General features: G+C 41.6%; 1 pseudogene; it reads left to right on the top strand.

Annotated features, from left to right (window-relative positions):
* Positions 1-1,470: 1,470 nt before the first annotated feature.
* Positions 1,471-4,179, top strand: LOC114493235 (annotated as a pseudogene).
* Positions 4,180-7,615: the final 3,436 nt, after the last annotated feature.

The raw sequence follows: 7,615 nt of genomic DNA, 5'->3' as shown, positions 1-7,615 counted from the left end.
ATCACACAGGCCTATTTGCTATGTTGCCATGATGCTCCGAATGTTTTATTCAGCGTGAACAGCATGGTAAACAACTCTACCATCAGTGTTTCCACAGTATATTACATGCAATCATTCATCCTTCAAATATTAAGTTACAGAGCTCAGGGCCATAGGGAATGCTGGTGCCTGGGGAAACAAAGAGGGATGACTTCAGTCCTATGAGTTCACAGTCTAATGAGGAAAACAGACAGGTACACAGAAAAACAGTGGTAAATATTATCTTTGAAGTACAACATGGTGAATACAGACATTAAATGGTAGGGTAGAAGCAGGAAGGAGGAAGGGGGCAACTCTGCCCTGGAGTTTCAGGGAAAGCTCCACAGAAGCAACTTTTGGGATGGGTATTAAAAAATGAATGCAGGAGGGGTGGTGAACACACACTACAATATGCAGACGATATACTATAGAACTGAAACCTATATAATTGTATTAACCAATGTCAGCCCAATAAATTCAATAAAAAAGTTAAAAATAATAGTAATAGAAGAGCCCTGGCCAGGGAGCTCAGTTGGTTACACTATCGTCCTGATACACCTAGGCTGTGGGTTCTGTCCCCAGGTCAGGGCACGTGTAAGAGCCAATGAATGAAGGCCTAAACAAGTGAAACACACCAATGTTTCTCTCTTTCTCTCCCCACCCCCTCTCTAGAGGAATTAAAAAAAAAGAATGGATAAAGGTTTTCCAGATTTATAAATGGGAGAATAGCATCCAAACTAAAGTCTAGCTTGTACAAACATGCAGTGTTTGAAAATTAGTGAGAGATGAGTGTATGATTGCACAGGAAATCAAGGAGCGCCAGGTTAGAGACTGAGCAGGGAGAAAGCGAGAGAGGTAGATTAAGTAGAGAGCCAGCTGGTATGTGGCCCCTGGACAACAGACTTAGAAGAGCCACCTCACAGGCCTTCTTCTCCAGGAAGCCTTTTATACCCCCCAAAGTGGGATGAACAGCTTCTGCCCCAGGCTCCCATAGCACACTCTATGTACTTTTTTTTTTAAGATTTTATTTTTTGTTTATTTTTAGAGAGGGAAGGGAGAGAGAAAGAGAGAGAGGGAAACATCAATGTGCGGTTGCTGGGGACCTGGCCTGCAACCCAGGCATGTGCCCTGATTGGGAATCGAACCTGTGATGCTTTGGTTCTCAGCCTGCACTCAGTCCACTGAACTACACCAGCCAGGGCTCTATGTACTTTTTTTTAAAAAAAAAAAAAAAAGATTATATTTATTTGTTTTTAGAGAAAAGGGAAGGGAGGGAGAAAGGGAGAGAAACATCGTTGTGCATGTGTGAGAAATACATCCATCGGTTGCCTCTCGCACACCCTCAACTGGGGACCTGGCCTGCAACCTAGACATGTGCCCTGACTGGGAATCAAACTGGTGACCTTCTGGTCTGTAGGCTGGTGCTCAATTCACTGAGCTACACCAGCCAGGGCTCTTATGTACTTTTATCATAGTCTTTACTTCATTAGATTAAAATCATCTGCTCATGTTTTCAACTTTCCTCCTAGACTATACACTCACCAAAGGCAGAAACTCTTACTTCATTTTGCAGTAGCACTTGGTCCAACATAGGGCAAATGATGAATAAATGTTTGCTGAATAGAGGGGAATAGAGGAAGTCTTTCTATTACAGTATGTGTAATGAGGAGGTCTCCCGCTGGCCTTTTCATCCAGCCCCACCTAAGGACAGGTGCTGAGCTTTGCTTTCTTCTTCTCCCCCTCCTTTGTCTCTCCCATCATTCTACCAGGTTTCCAGGGACTTACCTTCCATCTTGAAGACTCTGAGCGCCCCAAGATTTTGAAATGAGGTTTTATCCACAGTACGTATATTAAAGGCAATAGCTGTTTTCATCCATTTCTTTGGGATTTTGATGTACCAAAAATGAAGAAGCAGGAAATCTAAGTGCTTCCATGGTGTGGTAGAGAGTTGAGGGACAGGAAACTATTGAAAGCCTGAGTGGTGTAGCGTTTGAGTGATAGGTGAGAGGTAAGAAGCTAAAGAAAAGGCATTCCCAGTCCCACATACATGCAATCCTCCTTTTTTGCTGCTTTTCATCCTGGTGCTGATTCCTCATTGTAGCTCCACCTGTAAGATGATTCCCAGCCCTCGTTTTAAACCCTAACTTTGAATATGAATTGAATTGGTTAGTTATATTTCAATCAACTCATCTCCCTCTGCCCACCTACTAAAGAAAAGACCTGTTTAAGTTATTTCCTAAGAGAGACAAGCTGTCATAGGATCAAGGACTGTAAGCGATGTGTAAAATTTAGTTTTTGTTTAGAACTGGATATAACCACATCAGCAAAGCACTACTAGAAGTGCTTTGAAAAGCTCTAGCTTTTTAGTGCCATTTGCTTGTGGTACCTCCACAATGAGCCACTGACTGCGCAGCTCTGGCCGCCTGGCTCCCCATGCTAGGCATCGGTATTTGGAGCTCTTACAACATGGCAGACACTGACAATAAAGAACAGACTGAACTTGATCAAGATTTGGATGATGTTGAAGAAGTAGAAGGAGAAACTGGTGATTAAATAACAATAAAAGCACATCAATTGCCTGTTCGGATGATGCAAAACCTTCAGATTCTTGCTGCTCTCCAACAAAGACTTGATGGTCTGGTATAAACACCAACAGGACACATCGAGAGCTTGCCCAAGGGGGTTAAAAGGCAAGTGAATGCTCTTAAAAACCATCAAGTTAAATGTGCACAGATAGAAGCCAAGTTCTATAAGGAAGTTCATGACCTTGAAAGAAAGTATGCTGCTATCAGCCTTTATTTGATAAGTGATTCAAAATCATTAATGCAATTTATGAACCTACAGAAGAATATGAATGGAAACCAGATGATGAAATTTTTGAGGAGCTGAAAGAAAAGGCCAAGATTGAAGATGAGAAGAAGGATGAAGAAAAAGAAGACCCCAAGGGAATGCCTGAATTTTGGTTGACTGTTTTTAAGAATATTGACTTGCTCAGTGATATGGTTCAGGAACATGACGAGCCTATTCCAAAGCACTTGAAAGATATTAAAGTGAAGTTCTTAGGTGCTGGCCAGCCTATGAGCTTTGTTTTAGAACTTCACCTTGAACCCAGTGAAAATTGACAAAGACATATAGGATGAGGTCAGAACCAGGTGATTCTGATCCCTTTTCTTTTGATGGACTAGAAATTATGGGTTGTCAGATAGATTGGAAAAAAGGGAAGAATGTCACTTTGAAAACCATTAAAAAGAAGCAGAAACACAAGGGATGTGGGACAGTTTGTACTGTGACCAAAACAGTTTTCGATGATTTAAAAAATATTTTTCCCCCTCCCGAAGTTCCTGAGAGCAGCGATCTGGATGCTGGTGCTGACGCTCTCCTTGCCGCAGGCTTTGAAGCTGTTCACTTTTTAGTGAGTGTATAATCCCCAAATCAGTGTTGCACTTTCTCGGAGAAGCTATTGAAGAATATAATGTTAGTCATGATGAAGAAGGTGGAGAAACAGTTGAGGAAGGGAAGATGAGGGAAATGCTCCAGGCTGTGACTCAAAGAAGGATCAAAGCCCAGCAGAGCGCAAGGAGCAGTGAAGCAGGATGGCCTGCCTTCTGCTTCCCTAGGAAGGATGAACTTTCATCATTGGACAAGTTTATTTCAAGTTTTTTCGCTATTGTTTGCTTGCTTGTTTTTGTTTTTGCAGCCTAAAATGAAAATGCACCCCCCCCAAAAAACCCCTAGATTTACTCCTTCATAAATTGTATAATGTTTCTATTGTGCTTGCATGGGCAGTTCATTACACAGGGACATCCAGCTAAGGGGACAAATGGAGGCTCAAATCCAGCCTGAATGCTGTACAATAAACGATGTGCCTGTGAACTATAGACATGCAGAGGAGTCTGCTTTTTTAAATCCACACAATAGTTTATATGGACTAGCAGTGGCCATCACTGGACTCTCCTTTTCTTCCTACATCCCATTCTCTTTTGAAAGGATGGGCTGAAATCTCAATGATGACACTACCATTACCATCTCTATCACATTTCTGGTACACTATTTCCCTAGAAAACAGCCCTAAGGCAAAAGTCATGATCTAAGGCTTTATTAAGAGGTGTGATGCCAGGGTATTAAAAGGGAGAGAAAAGGAGAAGTGAGGCAGAGAAAAAAGAAAAGCAGGTAAAATGTGGTCCGCTCTGAATTGACCACAGCATAACCCCTCAGCTTAGTGATGGGGGCATCCTCCAGGCAGGCTGCATGGAACTCCCTGCTGTTCCCCATCTCTCATTGGTTGAAGTCGGCCTGATGGGACCAATACACTCCTTTAGCCTCTCCTTTTTCAATGCCATTCTCCCGCTCTGCTGCCAGACGATCAGTTCCTCAAAGTGGATTTATTGTTGTGTGTCCAGTGATAGTAAAGTTACCAAAAGGAATGGGGGAGAAAGATGATATAATTTAGTAGTCAGCTTTTAAAGATAAAAGAATGAGTGCCATTCTCACTCATTCAAAACATATTTATGTGGCACTTAACATATCAGAAACACTTATGATTTACTTAAGTGTCACCTCTTCTGTAAATTAATATTCCTTGTCGTAATAGCTGCCTATAATAGGCATTTGTAATAGTCTGTAAAAATCCAAACTCAGGGCTTCCAATTTAAAATTGTTATTAACAAACACTATTGTTACTATTTGACAGTGAAATGCTCAGCAAAAACTCGGATATTAAAACTTAGGCATCACGTTGTTTAATTAGAAAGGAAATTGTGAAATATACCTGATCTTGCAAAGTAATTCAGTCCACAAGATGGGTCAAGGGGGGGGGATTTCTCTTTTTTTTTTCCACCAACCGGTAATTTGATAGGAGGGACATGGACTATTTTAGTGAATTACTGCAAATCGAATGTTTATTTCAACAACTTGAAGTGAGCCCTTAAAAGAATATAAAAATATACAAAGATCCCCTCTGCTAAAACTGCAGTGGATGATCGAAGTCCTACTGTCTAATCTATAAAAATAAAACCCGAGTTTTCAGCTAATTCCGTTTTCTCAAACACAAAAAACAGTGACACCCCAGTTAGATGCTTCAACATGCACGTTAATTTCCACTCACAGCTGGGGCAATTAGAAAGTGTACTTAATGGAGTGTCATGCTAATTGTTTTCAGAGTTAACCAATTTCTTCATTTAATTGCCAATTGATTAACCTATTGAAATGTTAAGTGACTCAGTTTCCTTCCAGAGTAAACAGCAGCAGCATATGGTAGTGTCCTCAGCCAAAGGCAGCACTCATTTGCTTTGGAGTCAATGTGCTGGTATTTTTCTACACCTCCCTGAGCTTTTAATTAGATGAGGCAATGTTACATGTGTTTGTCTGCTGGAAAGGTTATCAGTGCTGAGGCTGACCTGCAGAGGCAAGGTTGAGTCTAGCAGCTTTAATAGGAAAGCTTTTCAGCTATGACTGTTGTACTTGATTGCATTGTGATGGTAATTAACTCAAGACTGCTTTCCTCCGTGTGCGTGCGTGTGTGCGGTGTCTTTCCTGTAGCACCAACTATGCAATGAGATGTTTCCTCTGACATATATATGCACTTATTAAGCAGTCATTGGATCTAATATGAATGCAAATAGTCAAGAATTTCTTTAGGCTAATGCCACACTGCTCAGACGGTGGTGCCATTAAATAAGTATGATGGTCGTGGCCTGCAGGACTTTTTGCCTTGTAAAAAAAAGCTAGCTCTCTTTAGTAGAATTTGGCTCCTTTATCTCCATGTTGTCTCATTCCAACAGATCTTTACAACTGGAAAGTAAAACTAATTTTATTTTTTGAATGTAAGCATGCATGAGGCCGCGCAGAGTTGAGAGACAGACTTGGATTTGGAAGCATATTTTTCAATGTTCCCATTAAAGATGACCACTGTGTTTTAGTGACCAAATTAACATAAGGTCCTGGTGGTGAGCTATTAACTCAGTCTTCTCATCTCTCGAAGGCTGTTTTCTGATTCTGGGTGCGTGTTGCTTGCGTGTGTGGTTTTACTGTACCACACTACTGTTTAATTATGAGCCAGTCCACAACTGAGCCAGCATTATCATCCTTGATAATGTTGGTAGCAGGCAACAGAGACAAAATGATTACAAACCTATGTTGTGCTCAATAGTTCTTTAGAGGATTTCTCTCTAAATAGTTCTGGCTCATTCATGTTTGATTCAGCACATTTGTTCTTTTAAAAAAGCATAGATTAGAAGAGTTTCAGGGTGGGTTAATAACTCAACTGAAAATGGCTGCTCGCATTGTGAGAGCTTGTTCCCCAGTTGCTCGGGGCTCTCTTCAGTTTTGCTGCTCTGCAGCTTCAGCCCAGTTGGTAAACAGCTTAAGTCCAGACATCTTTTCATTCTCTGAGCAGCAGATTGAAATAAAAATGCATATAAGTGGCGACTGACTGGCGCTGGCCTAACAATAGCCTGTAACATTATGCAAGGGTATTTACATAGGAATAAGGCCTTATTAAAGGAGATGGGGCAATTAATGGTGCGGCCACACATATAAGGAAAGTTTGTCCAATCCTTTCCTCAATAAAGATCTTTTGTAAAGTGCTATGGAAACTCAGAGGCCCCAAAGAGATTAAGGGGAGGGCTTTTCTGGGACTTTGAAAATATATGTATACATATAATTGCAAGTTTCAATAAGCCAAATTATATTAAATAAATGCCCAGGAAAGAACATGAATTGTTTTGTTTTGGTCATTTTGGGTAGTTTCTCTAACCCTGGAAGGAGGCGGTCACACGTGCTTTCAGCTCTCCTCTCCTCCCTTCTCCCCCACCCCTGGTTTGTACCGAGTCGGAAATCAGCTCTGAGATAGGCACATTTCTTAGTTAGCTGTTTCCCGGAGGTTGCAATGGAAGCAGCATCTTTAAAATATTTTAAAAGTTTTGCTGTACTTCTTATCTCAAGTACCGTTTGAACTACGGGAGGAACAATCACCCGGCAGTCAGGCCTGAGGAGAAAATCCTTGAGATTCTCACGAGTGTCAGGCAGCTGGCGGGCAGGTTGCAAGTGAGCAAGTACAGAAACAGGGAGGGGCCCAGGAGAAAATGCAAGGGGTGTGTCCTAGGAGAATCTGGAAACACGAATTCACACCCAGCTCTTTCTTAGGCTGCCTGTCTTAAGGGAATAAATATCTTGATAGTCTAGAAAAAAAATTAAAAAGTCAAATGCTTCAGTTATTTTTATCCCAATACATTGTCTTTGATTTTGGGGGGCGGGGATGCGGGCACTAGGAAGTCCTCCCTACCCCGCCCCCAGCCCTAGCCCACGGTCCGCAGCAGTGAAAGACAGACCGGGGTAGCTCCGTCCCAGGTTCTCATTCTTATCAGAGGCTCGCCATCTGCTTCTGCCCTTGGCCAGATAGCACTGCTGTTATTATTACTTGGGATCAGAACACTTTCAGCAAAAGTATCACCAACATTCTAAAAATAAGAGAGAAAAATAACTCAAGCCCTCTTTTCACATTTGAGGGCAAGGGAAAGCATTTACTATGTTCTTTAAGTGAAGAACTTTGATTCTTTCCCCTCTTTTAAATGCTCCCTCTCACTCGAAGGCCATTTTC

This window comes from Phyllostomus discolor, chromosome 1 (genome assembly GCF_004126475.2).
Source record: "Phyllostomus discolor isolate MPI-MPIP mPhyDis1 chromosome 1, mPhyDis1.pri.v3, whole genome shotgun sequence".
NCBI classification, from domain to species: domain Eukaryota; kingdom Metazoa; phylum Chordata; class Mammalia; order Chiroptera; family Phyllostomidae; genus Phyllostomus; species Phyllostomus discolor.
Note: the sequence above shows the minus strand (reverse complement) of the source record. Positions and strands in the feature narration are given on the sequence as shown.